The sequence below is a fragment of the Notamacropus eugenii genome, chromosome 1 (genome assembly GCF_028372415.1).
Source record: "Notamacropus eugenii isolate mMacEug1 chromosome 1, mMacEug1.pri_v2, whole genome shotgun sequence".
NCBI lineage: Eukaryota > Metazoa > Chordata > Mammalia > Diprotodontia > Macropodidae > Notamacropus > Notamacropus eugenii.
The window spans coordinates 29,819,409-29,828,415 of NC_092872.1; the positions used below are offsets into that span (position 1 = coordinate 29,819,409).

General features: G+C 38.6%; 1 pseudogene; it reads left to right on the top strand.

Moving 5' to 3' along the window:
• Nucleotides 1-4,802: 4,802 nt before the first annotated feature.
• Nucleotides 4,803-5,281, top strand: LOC140499614 (translocon-associated protein subunit gamma pseudogene; annotated as a pseudogene).
• The last annotated feature ends 3,726 nt before the right edge of the window (nucleotides 5,282-9,007 follow it).

Consider the following 9,007-nt stretch of genomic DNA (forward strand, 5'->3'; position numbering starts at 1 on the left):
TAGCAGCAAATGACTAGTAATCTTGTGCTTTACAAGAATAGATTTAACTTTTGAGGATATGAATTTATTATTTTGGTGAAAACTATTAGAAAAGCTGGATAAAAGTCTGGAAGAAACTAGGCACGGACCATTATCTTACACCATTTACCAAGATAAGGTCAAAATGTATACATGACTTAGATATTAAAAAAGAGATTACAAGAAATTAGTACATGGAATATATTACATTTTAGACTTATGGATAGGTGAACAATTTATGAATAAACCAGAAAGAGTAGTGTGGTGTATAAAATGGAAAATTTCAATGGCATTCCATTAAAAGATTTTTGAACAAATAAAACAAATGTAGCCAAGATCAGAAGGACAGCAGAAAATTGGGGGGGGGGGGATTTATAGACAGTTTCTCAAATAAAGGTGTCATATTTCAAATATATAAAGAACTTTGTCAAATCTATAGGAAGATGAGTCATTTCCTAATTGATAAATGATGAAAGGATATGAATAGGTAGTTTTCTGATGAAGAAATCAAAATAACTTAAAGTCATTTGAAAAAAATGCTCTAAAGCATTATTGGTAAGAGGAATTCAAATTAAAACAACCTTGAGCTATCATTTTATACCTATCCAATTAGCCAAAATGATTAAAAGGGAAAGTGACAAATGTTGGAAGGGATGTGGGACTCTGATTCACTGCTGGTGGAACTGTGAACTAACTATTTGGAAAAGGAGTTTGGAATTATGCCGAAAGAATTATTAAACTGCCTATATTCTTGGACTCAGCAATACCACTACTAAGTCTGTTTCCTAAGATGATTAGGGAAAAAAGAAAAGAATCTATATGCTCAAAAATATTTATAGTAGCTCTCTTTGAGGTGGCAAAGAAGTGGAAATTGTGGGGATACCTTTCAATTAGAGAATAGCTAAATGAGTTGTTGTTGGTTGTTGTTGTGTTTGTCCTTTGTTCTTGAAGAGGACCATGACATCCAGATGATGACATGACTTGCAGTTGACTTTGATTTGAGTGAGGGAGGGATTGTGCAAGATCACCAATCTTACTTTCTTCTCCAGAGTCATCTGGGTCCAGTGGCCTGATATTCATTAGGACAACTAGAGATGGCTCAGGATGCAATGGGAGACCTTGGCCCTTTCAGTCTAAGGTCTTATCACATTCTCATTACTCAAGGGATGGCACTTTTTATAAAAAAGAAATCAGACTGGGAGGGGAAGACCCTCAGGGTTCCTGGGTAAAAGAGAAACAGTTACTATTTAGTAATTACAAGCTGTGGAAACTTGTCATGATGGAACTCTACTGTACCATAAAAATGATGAGCTAAATCATCTTAGAAAAACATGGATGGACTTGTATGAAATAACAAAGAGCAAAATGAGCAGAAACCAAGAGAACATCATTTACAGGAACGCAATCTTGTTTTAAAAATAACTTTGAGCAAAAAAAAATAATTCTGATCATTATAAATATCCCAACTTGCTACAGAGGACTTATGAAGGAAGATGATATCTGCATTCAGAGAAAGAACTGATAAATAGGAGTATGTACAGAATGGTCTTACAGATAGATAGATAGATAGATAGATAGATAGATAGATAGATAGATAGATAGATAGATAGATATAGATAGATAGATAGCTATATATAAAATATATACACACACACACACACACACACATATACATACTTGTGTCTTATGGTAGCCCCCTCTAGGGTGGGGTGGGGAGAGGAAGAAAACAAAATAAATAGAAAGTTACACGATTATTATATATTTAAAAGGAATAGAAAGTTGTACATAATAGACTTGCAGTTTCATGTTCAATCATCTTTTTTTCCTGTTCTACTGTGTTAAAGAAATGTATGTTTTATTTAAGTTCAGAATAAAATAAATCTTTTTCCAAAAAGGACATACAAGTCTCTGAGGCCAACTGTATGGGATTATTCAAATCACTAGGGGCTACTTTGTCTATATCTGAAGTATGGCATATGACTTGGGGATGGGAGAGCAAAGCCAAGATTTTACAGTCCCTATTATAAATAAAAAGGCAAGATTGTAATATAGATGAAAAAAAGTTGTTGTTGCATGTTCCTTATTCTCAAAGAGAACCATGACATTAGGAAGGTGATGGCATGATTTGTCAGTGAATTGGATTTAAGTGAGAGAACTGTGCAAAGTCACCAGTTTCACTTTCTCCTCTGGAGTAATCTGGGTCCAGTAGCAAGATATAGATTAGGAAGGCTGGAGATGGCTCGGATGCAGTGGGAGAACTTGGCCTTTTTTTTTAAAGTAGCGTGGTTCAGGAGAAAGGATACTGTAGTTAGAAACAGAGACCCTAAGTTTGTATTCTAACTCTCAAGTAGTGCTAACTAAATGACCCTAGTTAAGTAACTTCCCCTCTTTGAGGCTCAATTTCCTCACCTCCTCCTCAAGAGAAAGTAGAACTAGATGATCTCTAAGATACTAACTCTGAATTTGAGGTCCTAATAAGTATGGTAGAGAAGTTGTTGCTAGCTTCAAAATAAGGCTGAGGATCACTGGTTATTTTGGGCCCTTTACTTACTATTTAGCACTGTTCTCAAATTTAAGATTTCAAAATGTTATTTATACTGCTGCCCCTGGGAATATGAAATCCCTTGGAAAGGCCAATCCCAATTGGATGCTTTTGAGTGATAGTCTATCAATTGGTCTTGTGCCAAACCCACCAAACTTAGCAAGAGTCCTAGAGACACTCTGCAGGCTTACTGGATAGATTGTACTTTTGTGTGGGAGCTGGAATTCAGACAAAATCTGATGTCTGAAAACAGAAAACAAACAGAGGTAAATGACCAAGCTTATTTTGGCAAGACTTTGAAAAACACAGACGAAAGGCCACTGCCAATCTGATAGGGTGAGGAGAAGTCCCCATGCATTTACACAGTGACCAAAAAGGAAACAGGAGCCTGACATGTAGAAAATAAGGGAGGAAAGAGAGGACAGGAGAGTGGACTGTGAATGGGCTACATCATAAAAAAACTTGAAGTCATTTATTTTGAGATACTTAAGTTACATGTAGGTCAAAATGTAGTAATGTTCTAGTTTCATCGTTTCACATTAATTGGTAAATGCACTGCAAGTTATGTAGCCAATTACTGTGCTTTAGATTAATAGAATACAGAAGTTCGAAGGTCATCTAACATCTAAACGGATTGATGAATCACTTTTGTAACATATCCAATAAGCAGTTACCTGGTCTCTCCTTGAACTGTTGCAGTGACAGGGAACTCACTCCTCTGCAAGCCAATCCTAGAAATTGAGAGCTCTGATTTTTAGTTCTTTATGCAGAGCTAGACTGACATCTATCTCCGACACCCAGCGGCTCTAGTTCTAACCTCCTAAGTTATAGGAGAATAAATGATGATGGATGATAATATTTCAAATATTTCAGAACTATCACCATTCTGGTTCCCTTCCCAACTAGTTCTTTGGACTGTTCCACATATGGCATGATCCTGAACTTTCTTAGTATTCTAAGTCTCCTTGTTCTAGACATATATCATCAATGCCCTTTCTAGCATTTGATGCCAAGAACTGAACATAGTAATCTGGGTCTATCTCTTTGTACCCACAAAGGGAGCAAAAACACCTCTCTAGTGAACATAGCTTTCTTATTGGACTGTCTACCTTAAGGCTCTCCCCTCTCATCTACATCCCTGCCACAGCTGCTGAAGGGATATTCCTAAAGCATAGGTCTGCCCCTGTCATTGCCATGATCGATAAACTCCAGCAGCTCCCTAAGATCAAATACAATCAAATACAGATCTAGAATCAAATACAGATCTAGGATCAAATACAATTTCCTCTGTTTGGTATTTAAAATCTGTTACCATTGGGCTCCCCTCTATGTTTCCAGTCTTATTAGACATTATTTTCATTCATGAACTCTAAGGTACAGTCAAACTGCCCTTCTTTCTTTCCCTTATACCCAGAGATGTGCTGGTAAGGTTGGCTTTCCAAACACACACACACACACACACACACACACACACACACACACACACACACACACACACCTCTATATGCCCATATTTTTTAGTTTAATTTTTAGCATTAACATTTTCTATATTACTTTCTTGTCCAGGCAATCAACAAAATGACCTACTGAGCTATGATTGCTAGGGTCTGCTGATTTCTTGGATGTAAATGCTCACACTAGAAATTAAATAGTAAGCTTTCATGAAAATATAAGCTGTATTCAAATTGTCCCTGAATCAATCAATCTATCTGTCTATCTATATTTATCTATATCTGGATATAGATAGGCACATAGACAAATATAGATACTATAAATAGCGGTGTCTGTCCATAGGTATACACACATATATACACACGCATATATATGTGTATATATGTACACCCATATATATGTATATTTCAATAGATTATAACTTTTAAAGGACTTTCTAGATCTCAATTTTGTTACCCTCTCCAATTTTTTTCATCTGATAATTTGATGAACTGTGCTATCTACCTTTTGATGGCTCCAGTAGAGGCAGCTACTATAAAATGAGATCTCTTTAAAAAGAATACATGCACAGGGCATGGGCCTTGGCCCTCCCTTGCTTCACATTTGCTTCCTGGCTGCAGCGGATCAGAGAGGAGCCAGTTGTCTCAAGGGTGGCTTCAAGCAGCAGTTGGAGGAGGACCTGCTCCTTGAGGACTTCAGTCACTTCTTGGCCAAGTTGTTGGTGCTCTTTTTCAGGAACTCCTTCATCATGTTGGCCATCCTCATCTGATTCTATTGTCGAATGTGGTACATGGACTTCATGCAGTCTGTGGTCCTCTGCAGCATCATGACCCTGGTCAGCACTTACCTGGTAGCTGTTGCATACAAGATCATCAAGTTTATCCTTAAATCAAGGTTGCCCAGAAGAGAGAGGATGCCGTCACCCAAGAGATGACTTGGAAGCTTTCTGAGACTGACAACAGGAAAATGTCTCGCAAAGACAAAGATGAAAAAATCCTGTGGAAGAAGAATGAATTGGCTGATTAGGAAGGTACCACCTTCTACATCTTCTACAGTAACACCCGTTTCTTGTTCTTGGTCATTGTTGCTTCTTTCTTTATCCTGAAGAACTTCAACCTGACAATGAGCTACATTTTATCCATAAACGCCTCCTCAGGTCTGACTGCCTTGCTATCTACTAACTCCAAACACCCTTCTTTGCAGGGGTGGCCTGAGGCAGGCAGAAGGGGAGGGAGACACCAAAGAACTGCATTTTCTAGTCAGATTTAACAGGCTTTGGGGGTGTATTTTTAAACTAAGAAAACGTAAAATAACCTTTGTTTTTGGGGTCCTTTTGATAGATTGTTGAACTAAATAAATTGACCAGAAAAAAAAAGAATACATACACAAACTAATATACACGTACACAAACACAAACATGTGTATATCTTTCTCTTCATATGTGGAAGATGGACAGGGAAGAAGGAATGTCAGGAATCACTCATAAATTATATATACATACACAAATATGTTCATGTACATATGTGTGTGTATATGTATATGTATATATATATATAATGTATATTTGCCGACATATTGATATCTTTGCCATAGTTGTACTTGATCAATACATAGTTGGATTTGGGCAGCTACCTGGTGCAGTGACTAGAGTGATGGGCCTGGAGTGAGGAAGACTCATCTTCCTGATGTAAATTGTGACCTCAGACACTTACTAACTGTCTAACCCTGGGCAAGTCACTTAACCACGTTTGCCTCAGTTTCCAGTAAAATGAGCTGGAGAAGGAAATGGCAAACCACTCCAGTATCTTTGCCAAGAAAATCCCAGTTGGGGTCAGTTGGACACAATGGAAACAACTGAACAACAACATTGAACATTTGGTAAATATTTAAATGGGTCTGTGATTTCAGTTATATTAGAATGATACAAATTGCTACCCATTTACTGTAGGCCAGAAATTAGACCTCAAATTGACATTTTAATCACTCCCTCTCTCAATAAACCACTCTCCATTCACTGATATTTTATAGTCATTCCTCAATGGTTAGTTCATTCTCACCCCCTTATATTCTCTCCATCCCAGTGATTCTGAACCCATGACTCCCAATGTACAATATACAAACCCTGTTCCCCATTCCTACCTACCCACTTCTATTCTCCCCAACTCAATGCTTCCCATCCCATACTGTCCCACTCCCCAAGTCTTCCCAAACCTTCCACTGTAGTTAACAAACTTCTTTTCATCTTTTTTTTTCCCTTTCTCACTCTTTTTATTTTCTTTGGGCATCCATTGAGATGTTCCCTTAAAAAAAAAAAGAAAAGAAACAACAAAACACCTACTGGATCCTGCCATCCTCACTAGCCATCATCCTATAGCTCTCTTCCCCTCCTCTATTAAATTCCTTGATAAGGGCATCTATACGAGGTTCTTCCATTTTCTTCCACCTCATTTTCTTGCTTGTTAATAACTGCTAAGTTGGTAACTTTTTTTAAAGAGAGATACATATTTGATGACTAAACAATTCTGTGTTTGACTTCCTTAGATAACGGTGGAGGGAGTTGCTGTGTCCGGAATGGGGAGGGAGGTGTTGTGTCAGGCATATTATCATCCATCATTCAACCTCAAAAATCAGACCCTGTTTAATTACACAATCCAACAATGGTAAGGATACTGTGTAGAATGCTATGGTTGGGATTCATACTTCATGAAATTCAATTCAATTTAATCCAACAAATGTTTCTCAATAATCTTCCAAATCCAAGACACTGTGCTAGATATGAACATCACCTTCCAGTGAAATCCACCTTATTATGGATAACATGGTATAGTGGAAAGTGTGCTGCATTTGTAGTCAAAAGGCCTGTATTTGAATCTCACTTCTTCTACTTGCCAGCCCTGTGACCTCAGGTAAGTCACTTAACCCCCTTCCTTAGCTGTAAGATGAATTTCCAATTCTAAAGCTATGATACTAGGATGGCTTTTTGCTGCTTTAATAAGCAACATCTCTAGGATGGGATCCAAATCAAAACTTTAATTTTCTTTATCCCAAACACCTCTCTAGAACAAAGCATGCTTTCCCGAAGTCATGTGTCCTATGACTGCTGTTATGACAGTGAGGGAACTGCACAACCTAGAAGTCCAAGGACTTCCATGAATTCACAAAGCTTGGTGAGTCAGTGGCAAAGGCAGCCTCTGAACCCATCCCAGTGACAAAGCCTGTTTTTCCAGTTGATTGCTTCGCCTACTGAGCCATGCTACCTGTCTGGTCAGTAATGGCAGAACTAATCTTCAACTGTTTGGTTTTAAACTGTATTTCACTGTACATAATGAGCCAACCTCTACTTTTATCTGCTTGCTCCTTGGGATCTATAGTTTATTCTCAAAAAGTGTTTGGGTTGGTCGTTAAAGTTCACTGACTCAGCACTTGCCCCCCTCACAAAAGTCCTGGAAACCACATACAAAGATTAAACTCTGCAGTACAAAAAAGGCAGACAATCCGGCCACAAAACTGAAGTGGTTCCCACCCTTCATCCTCGCCACACCCCGTCAGCCAACAATAAATCCCCTCCTTACATAAAAGTTCCTCTCCCCTCCACTCCAGAAAGTAAATCCCCTGTTGGCAGGAAGCCAGACTGAACAGATGTGTCTGCCACCACATCCTGGGGTGGGTGGGGTTAACCCACTCCTTTGATCAACGAGAGAGAGAGAGAGAGAGAGAGAGAGAGAGAGAGAGAGAGAGAGAGAGAGAGAGAGAGAGAGAGAGAGAGATTTCCAGCTTCAGGAACCCTTCATGGAGAAATCCTTGCAGTCAATTCCTAGGGGTTCAGGGAACCATGAAAAGAAAAGTCTCTGTAGATGGTAGGCCTGGGATGTAATGGAAAAGTGATGACGTTACAAAAATGAACATACCAATTCATCTTGTTGGACATTGGCATAAAATTTAAATCCCACTTTTAGTGTGAAGGATAGAGAAGGTACCCCAGAAAACCGGAAGGTACCTGAAAATGCTGAACCAAGTTTTCAATAGAGACAACTTGGTATAATTAAGAGTCCTAAGCTTGAACTTTGCCTCTGGCCTTTACTAGTTGTGTGGCAACAAGCAAATAGCTTATGAGTAGTTTCCTCATCTGTAAAATGGGTATAATTGTGGCTACGGTACCTACCCAATGAGGCAAATATGAAAGTAGATCAATATACAAAACTCTTTCAAGGCCAACATTCTATCACATTGGACAACCACAATATCCTCCATTGTCTTCTAGGGAAACTGGGCATATTCAATAATTATGGCAGAGGTTGTACCAAGGAAACCGTGACAGCAGTTTCATATTCTTTAAAATTATGCTCCAGCCTTCTTAATGTTATCTACTCCACAGATTCCATAGACGTTAATGGAAGTGGAGACATGGAGAACCCTTTAGTTAAGGGAGTTGGGGTGAGACTCTAGCACTCTAGCTAGATAGCACTCTAGTTGTATATGAAGAGACTTTTAAATGTGCATGCTTCTGTGGAGTTTGTATACACCTGGAGAGCCCCCGAGGGTGACAACTGTACGGAGCTTGATAATTTACCTGCCCCCCAATCGCTGTATGGAGCTTGATAATTTATCTGCTACCTCGCTTCCAGGACTCATAGCCTGACATCAGCATCCTTCCTCCTTACTGCAACCTCCCAGAATCCTTTTCTTCCTTTAAAATGGAGCTCAGGCATCATTTTCAGCATGAAGTTTTTTCTAACCTCCCCAACTGCTAGCTCTCTCCTTCTCAAACTACCTTGTATTTCAATTACTGGGTATGTATTTGTATTTATTTACTTTAGATTTTTGTTGTCTATATTTTTTGTATGTACTTGATGTCTCTTTTATTAGATGGTAAGTTCCTAGAGATCTGGACCTATCTCATTCTCTATATTTGCATCCCCAGTGTCTAGCACAGAGTCTGGCAAACAGTAGGTACTTAATAAATGTTTATTTCTCCTGTTCTTGTAGTCAATGAAA